Below are 7,503 nucleotides of genomic sequence, written 5' to 3'. Positions count from 1 at the left end.
AGCACGCCACCTGCTGGCCCTGGTCGGACATTTTTAATCCATTTATGAGAGAAAGGCAGAGAGGAGTATGGTGGGGGTGGGGGATGAGAGACAGGAACAGGGAGAGACAGAGAGAGAACGGGACAGAAGCGGGGATATTTTCACAGGGTCTTGCTAAGTCACCGTCCCCCTGCCCCAGCCCCCCAGTTTCTCAGGATCACAAGCCTGGGAGCCAAACTCGGGCCTCCCACACAGCTTCCAGCCTCCCGCATGGTGGTGTGGCCTGGGAAGACATTTTTACACATACCCTACGCCTTATCTGTTCACCTCACCCAGTTCTGTGAGGTGGGCACCATTTTTATTAAGTCATTTTACAGACGCCAAAACGGAGGCACAGAGAGGCTCGGTACTTTGCCTCTCACTGGCTAGACAGGCAGAGCCTGGATCGGAGCAGCAGGCGGCACGACTGCACACCGGGCCTGGGGCCTGCGCACAGTAGTCGGGTGAGTGAGTGAGTGAAGAAGGAATGCTTTCCGAGGGCCCAGTCCAGGGGCGGGCAGCTCGAGGGGACTGAGTGGGTGGCAGGACCTCACTGAGGCGGGGCCCCCAGGGAGACGTCGGGAGGGACATGCCAAGTGTGAGGGCGCAGAGTGGGAGGTGCTGGCGCAGCGGCCCTTCTTGTTGGAGCTCAGACCAGAGACTAAGCTGGTAACGGGGTCGGCACCAGCAGTGTGGAGGCTGGTGACAAGCCAAGTAGGGAAGGCAGGGTGTGAGACCAGGTTGGCAGGCCCAAGGTTAAGCAGGTGTAAAAAAATTTGGAATGTGCAGAGAACATCACTGGAGGCCTCCAACACAGTCACACATCGTCTGCTTCTCTGGGAGCTCTGCACCTTTCGTGCCTTTCATCTAGTTTATCAACCCCCCCCTTTTTCTTTACATTTATTTATCTATTGATTTGTTGTGATTTTCAAACTGCCGGGTCTGGGACTCAAACCACAGCCAGTCATATGGGAATCCAGCACCTTAACCATCATGCCACCTGCTGTTCCCTATGCTTTAAATAACTGATAGGAATGCAAGATACTCCTCTGCACACAAGATCCTGTCCTGTCTTGTTCAGCAGACTCACCTCCCACACAGTGGAAGAGCCAGTTTTGCCTCCATTTGCACAATAATTTTAATATTCCCTGATCTCCCAATATGTCTGTTCTTGGCTTCTCCTTTGAACTAGGTGTAACATCTTACTGGCTTCCTTACTAATCGTGAGTTGAGTAAAATCTTTAGTGCAAATATAAACTGGTACTACTTTGAAACACAGTCTGGAAGTTTCTCAAATAAATATACGTTAGAAAATCACCCAGCAATTTTACTCCTAGATGAATACCCAAGAGAAAACGTTTGTCCACACAGAAATCTGTATGTGAATATACAGAGCAGCACTATTCACAATAGCCAAAGAGTGGAGACAATACAAATGTCTGCCAACTGCTGAATGGATAAACACATAGTGGTATATCCATACAATGGAATACTATACAGCCTTAAACAGGAATGGAGAACTGACACATGCTGCAAGGTCAATGACTCTCAAAAATATCATGCTGGGCCAGTTGGTGGCATAGTGGTCAAGGCAGTTGGATCCCACATGGTCAACTGCACAGTTCTAGTCTTGGACCTGGCAGCTTGAGGAACACACCAGGTGCATGCGTGTGCATACCCAAAACCCTGAAAGGACAGAGAGATAGAGGAGACGGGATTGAGATGTTACCACTCCCCATGGGGGGGGGGTGTTTTCTCCTATCTCTGTCTCTTTTGGGTGAGTGTACACATACTCTAGCAAAAAAAAGACACGAGCAGTCACTAATTGTATGATATGAAATGATATGAAATTGATATGAAAGGTCCAGCGTAGCTACATTTGCACAGGCAGAGAGCTGGTTCGTGGTTGTCAGCTGGAGGGAAATGGAGGAGTGACATCTGAGTAGGTAGAAGTCTCTTGATGGGGGGGGATGTGAAGAATCACCACCCACACAGATGGCCATGCCGCAATACCTTCTCTTCCATTTTTCCTTTCAGGATTTTGGACATACATGCACATGTGCCCAGCACGTTTTCAGGCTGCTGGGTCTAAGACTCAAACTGCACAGCTGGCCATGTGCGATCCAGTGCCTTAACTAGCATGCCACTGCCTGGCCTAGAACCCTTTAACATGTGTTCATGTAATGTATATATGAGGGTCAGGGTTTCGCTTATTATTATTTTTTAATTGCCCTTTAACAAGAAGAAAGAGGAGAAAGAGTGACAGATGCAGTGGTAGAAGGAGGAAGGATTCAGAGAGCAGAGCAGGGAAGGGAGGAACACACGTAAGGAAAGTGTGTCCAGAAATGGAATTTTCTTGGAAGCTAAGCAATAATGACCATGGTGAACATTTGCTACGAATCCTCTTCACGTGCCAGGTGCTACTCTAAACCCTCTCAAAAGAATAGCTATCATGGGCTAGGCCTGTTGCCTAGCGGTTAAGGAAACTGGACCCCACATGGCCAACCATGGTTTAAATCCTAGCCAATGCTGGAAAAACATGCCAGAATGGGGTCAACAGGTGGTGCAGTGATTAAAGAACTGGAGTCCTCCCACATGGCCGACAACGGTTCAAGTCTCAGACCTCGGAGGCTTGAAACTCATGCCGGGTGTGTGTGCATGCCCAAAATCCTGAGAGGAGAATGGAAGAGAAGAGATTGCAGCGTGACCATCCCACCTGAGGGCTGATTTCTCACTCTCTTGCCCTGTCTCTCTGGCAAGTACACACACCCTATAGCAAAAATCTCTCTTAAGAAAACAGTAAAACATGTTGGGACAGGCCAGCAGGGGACATGGTGGTTAAGCTAAGATGCTGGATCCCATGTGGCCGGTTATGTTCGAAGCCTGGACCTGGTGGCTTGTAAAACACACCAGACGTGTGTGTGTGAGTCCAAAATCCCGAGAAAAGAATGGAGATGGGACTGCAGCGAGGTTATCCCCATGTGTGGAGGGCGATTCCTCGCTCTTCGTCTGTCTCTCTGGTGAGTGCACACACATTATAGCAAAAAGGTAAAGAAAAAAATGTCAGGAGCATGCGTGTGTGTGTGTGTGTGTGTGTGTGTCCCAAATCCTGACAGGATGGAGAAATAGAGAAGAAATAGAGAAGAAATCGTAGTGTGACTATACTCCCTCTCTCCCTCTCTGTCTCTTGGTCGCTCTCTGGCAAAGCACCTGTGTCCTATAATAACGGCCATTTGTTTGCACCAAATCCTGTGAGTGCTGCCTCATTTGCAGACAAGGAAACGGAGGCTCAACGAGGTTGAGGCTGACAGCCATGTTTAACCCAGGGGTGTGTCGTGTGTCGCCAGGGCCACAAAACACCTGATACTTCGTAGGGGGTCAAGGACTGTGAGGGAGGGGAGAAGGGGGAGGGAGGAGGGAGGGAGGGAGGGAGGTGTGAAGACTTGCAGTCCCATCTATCCTCTTGGAGCCTGCAGCCCTGCTCGGTGTCCTTCAGGGAGGCACCCTGGAAAACCCCACATCTTCCCGAAGCCCCAGACTTCCATAGAAGGCTATCGCTGGGTTCAGACCCCAGTGGCCCCAGGGTTTGGAACTGGGCTCGGCCATCCCCACAGGTATGCCAGTCCAGCATGCCGGCGGTAAGCACCAACCCTGCCCCTGCCCCTGCCCCTGGCTCCTGCTTGGGAATCAGTCCAGCAGACTCCACTCTGCCCGGCCCCAGGACCCTCCCTTGCTTGAGGGCAGTCTGCATGGTGGGACCTTGGTGTTCTTGTCCGCATTTAACAAGAGCTTAGCATTTATTGAGTTTACACAAAAACATAGTCTCCTGGCTTCCTCATAGCCGCCCTGGGCAGGTGGCACCTGATCTTTGTTTAGGGATGAAGTGAACAAGGCTTCCAGGTGCTTCCCTCCCTTACCTGCACTCCTAGGGCCCAGACAGGATCTTCTCAGAGGAACGGGGAACCTCTAAACTCCACCCTCAATGCTCTTCCTTGGAGAGAAGACCTCGGGTACCAGGGGCAGCTCCTCTGCCCCTCCAACCCACTTCCACGTCTGTCTGTCTTTTTTTTTTTTTTTTTTTTTTGTGAAGTTTTTTTTTTTTTTTTTGTAGAAGTTTTTGCCTTAAGGCACATGCACTTGCTGGAGAGGAAGACAGAGACAATGAGAAAGAAAGTGAGAAGTCATCCCCAGGGAGGATGGCTACACCTCAATTCCTTCTCCTCCTGGGATTTTGGGGACGCACACACATGCGCCTGGTGTGAATTTGAAGACACTGGGTCCGGGACACAAACTGCAGATGGCCACATGAGAGCCCAGTGATGTAACCGCTATGCCATCTGCCAGCCCCCTTTCCATTTTTTAATTTGTTGGAAAGAGACAGAGAGAGGGAGAGCGAAAGCAAGAAAGCGCCCTCCATGGGAAATGGTCACACTGCAATCCCTTCTCCATCTCTCTCCATTTGGGATTTGGGCCCACACACAGGCTCAAGTCACCAAACCTGACTCAACCATACAGCCGGCCATGTGGCATCCAGTTGCCCTAACCACCACGCCACCAGCTAACTCCAAGTCGAGGTCCTAATGGGGCCAGGGACCATGGCTGGCGACGTCAGGACCCGAATCTGCATGAAGCAACAGTGGCTGAGCATTTGCACGCTTTCTCAGAGCGTGGCGCCCGGGTGGCTGGTCAGCCACCACCCGCTGCGGCCTGCAAGCTCCAGCTCGCCAGTGTGCGGGACTTCCCTAGCAGGCCCATTTTCCACGTGGGCCAACCGAGGCAGAGCGGGCTTCGTTACTCACTCAGAACCACACAGCTCAGAAGCGGCAGCATGACACTTACTTAGCTGGGCCAGGAGGTGGTGTCGTGGTTAAGGCACTGGACTCCCACATGGCCATTATGTAGTTTGAGTCCTGGGCCAGGGGCATGAAACTCATGCTGGGCGTGTTTGCCTGAGTGCCCAAAACCCGGAGAGGAGAATGAAGGAGAAAGGACAGTCCCCCTGGGGGCTGATTTCTCACATCCTGTCTCTCTGGGGAGCAGGCCTCACAGCAAAAATATCTCAAAAATTAAAAAACAAAAAAACAAAAACAGCATTTACCGAGCTCCTTTCTCATGCTGGGCTTGGGAGGAGGAGGGGACGGTTAGGCACCTTGTGGTGTATGCAGAGCTGTCTGTGACCAGAGCAGGCAGGGAAGGGGAGGGGAGGGAAGGGGTGGGAGAGGAGCCCTGTTCAGAGGTTCTGGAGATCTAAGATCTGCATCTCTCTTCTGCCCCTGACTTGCTGTGTGAGCCTGGGCATGCCCTAATCCTCTCTGGGTCCCATCATACTATGAGGACTCCCTGGCTAAGCAAGTGCGTGGGGTCTCACGTCCCGCCCTACACCCCTACACAGGGCTACTTTCTTTTTAAAGTTTATTTAGTTATGAGAGTGTGGGGGCCAGCACCCACTACCGGGTTTTGATGCTCCAAATCCCCCTGCCCCGGGTGCACCAGACCTGGATCAGGCACAAGGATGCCAGTCTACGCAGGGAGGTCTCCAGACTCGAACCCAGCACCTGCCACGTGGGTTGGCCTCACGGAGCTTTACCACTGAGCCACTGTCTGGCCCTCATGTGCTTACTCTCTGGTTTTAGTCCCTTTGCAAGATGGAGTCTGGAAATCTCTGGCTAGGGCTCCCAGGCTTTGTGACTCTGCTGGCAGCTCTGGAGGCCTTTCTGGAGGAGGAGGTCTTTAGCCTGGGCCAGGCCTTTTGAAGTGAGGGAAGTAGGTCTTCATGCCCCTCAGTGTCACTGGGACAGCATGCCCTGGACCTCCCACAGGTCTTCAACCTCGACTGCCCTGCCTCTTGCCCAGGCCGCCCCCAAAGCGACAAGATGTGGGAGTCCCTTTCCTTGTGGGGGCTGTCAAGGTGGGGAGACAATTGGGGCTGTCCAGCAGGTGGCTTTCCGGATCCCCAACAATTCATATCCCAGCCAAGCCTCCAAGCTGGGCAACCTCGGGCCAGGCACTTGCCCTCTCTAGACCTCCATGACCTTATCAGTTAAATGAGGGACCAGTAGACAGCATAATCGTTACTCCCATGTGGTCGATCACGGTTCGAGTCCCAGACCTGACGGCTTGAAACTCGCGTCCACACATGCCCACACTCTTTTTTTTTTTTTGGAGAGGTTTTTGCTATAGGGCACGTGTGCTCGCCAGACAGACAGAGAGAGACAGAGAGACAGAAAGCGAGAAATCACCCCCCAGGGGGGATGGCCACGCCACAATCCCTTCTCCATTCTCCTCTCGGGATCTTGGGCACGCACACACACGCGCCCAGCGTGAGTTTAAGCCACTGGGTCTGGGTCTCGAACCACGGTCGACTATGTGGGAGTCCAGCGACATAGCCATTACACTAACTGCAGGTCCCCACATGCCCACACTCTTAAGAGGAGACTGGTGAAGGGATTGTGGGTGGCCAACCTCCTGAATTTCTCACTTTCTATCTCTCTCCATCTCTCTGGTGAGTGCACGCACCCTATAGCAAAAATCTCTCTAAAAAAGAATAAAATGAAATAAACGACATAACAACACCCCCCTCGCGGGCTGTTAGGGAGCCGAGCAGTGTGCGGGTCACACACTAGGTGCTCGATGACGCGGCTCCTGACTGACTGCGCGGTGGTGCGGGGCGCGGGGCCGAAGCCAGGTCTATTTTCGGCTTGGAAAGGGGTGGGGGCACCCGGAGACAAAGCTCGGCCGCCAGCCCCGGAGACCAGGAGGCGGACCCCACCCCGACGAAAGCCCGCCGGCAGTCCCCCCCTCCCCGCCCTCCTGCTGCAGGGTCACCTTGGCCAGAGTGGCAGCCAAGGGCTCCCTCGGACCGGACGTGCCCGGTCCCCAGCGGCCCCTCCTTCCCCTGCACGGTCCCCCGTCTCCGCCCGAAACTGCGCCTGGGAGGGGCTGGGGGCCTGGGACGGACATCTAGCCCGGCGGCCAGTAGGGCAGCGGCCTCCTCTCGCGGCAGGGGGGGCCCCGCCCTGCTCCCCGCCGGGCGGAGGGAGGGGTTCGCCGGGGTCGGGGAGCCAAGGTGAGCCTGACTCTGCGTGGGGGGACCGGTGGGGAGCTAGTCCAGCCCCTCCCCTTTAGCCCCGCGCGGATGAGTGTCGGGGCTGCAAATAGCCCAGTGGAATCCGTGAGTCACAGAGGCTGGAAATACGCACCCCCTCTCCACCCGTCCCCTCCTCCTGATGGCAGCCTGCGGGAGCGCACTGGGGGGCGCTGGGTATTCTGATTTCACTGGGGGTGTGCAGGGTGAGACATCCCTCCGGAGCGTCACCTGAACCAGCAAGTACCCCTCCCCTCTGAGCCGCCGGGTTCCAGCCAGCTGTGCCTCTGGGACTGTGTGACCCTGGGTCCTTAGCTCAACCTCGCTGGGCCTGGAAGCCTGGAAGCCTGGAAGCCTGGAAGCCTGGAAGCCTGGAAGCCTGGCAGCCGAGCGCCCTGGTG

The sequence above is a fragment of the Tupaia chinensis genome, unplaced genomic scaffold (genome assembly GCF_000334495.1).
Source record: "Tupaia chinensis unplaced genomic scaffold, TupChi_1.0 Scaffold000146_1, whole genome shotgun sequence".
Taxonomy (NCBI): Eukaryota; Metazoa; Chordata; class Mammalia; order Scandentia; family Tupaiidae; genus Tupaia; species Tupaia belangeri.
This window is presented reverse-complemented; position numbering follows the sequence as displayed.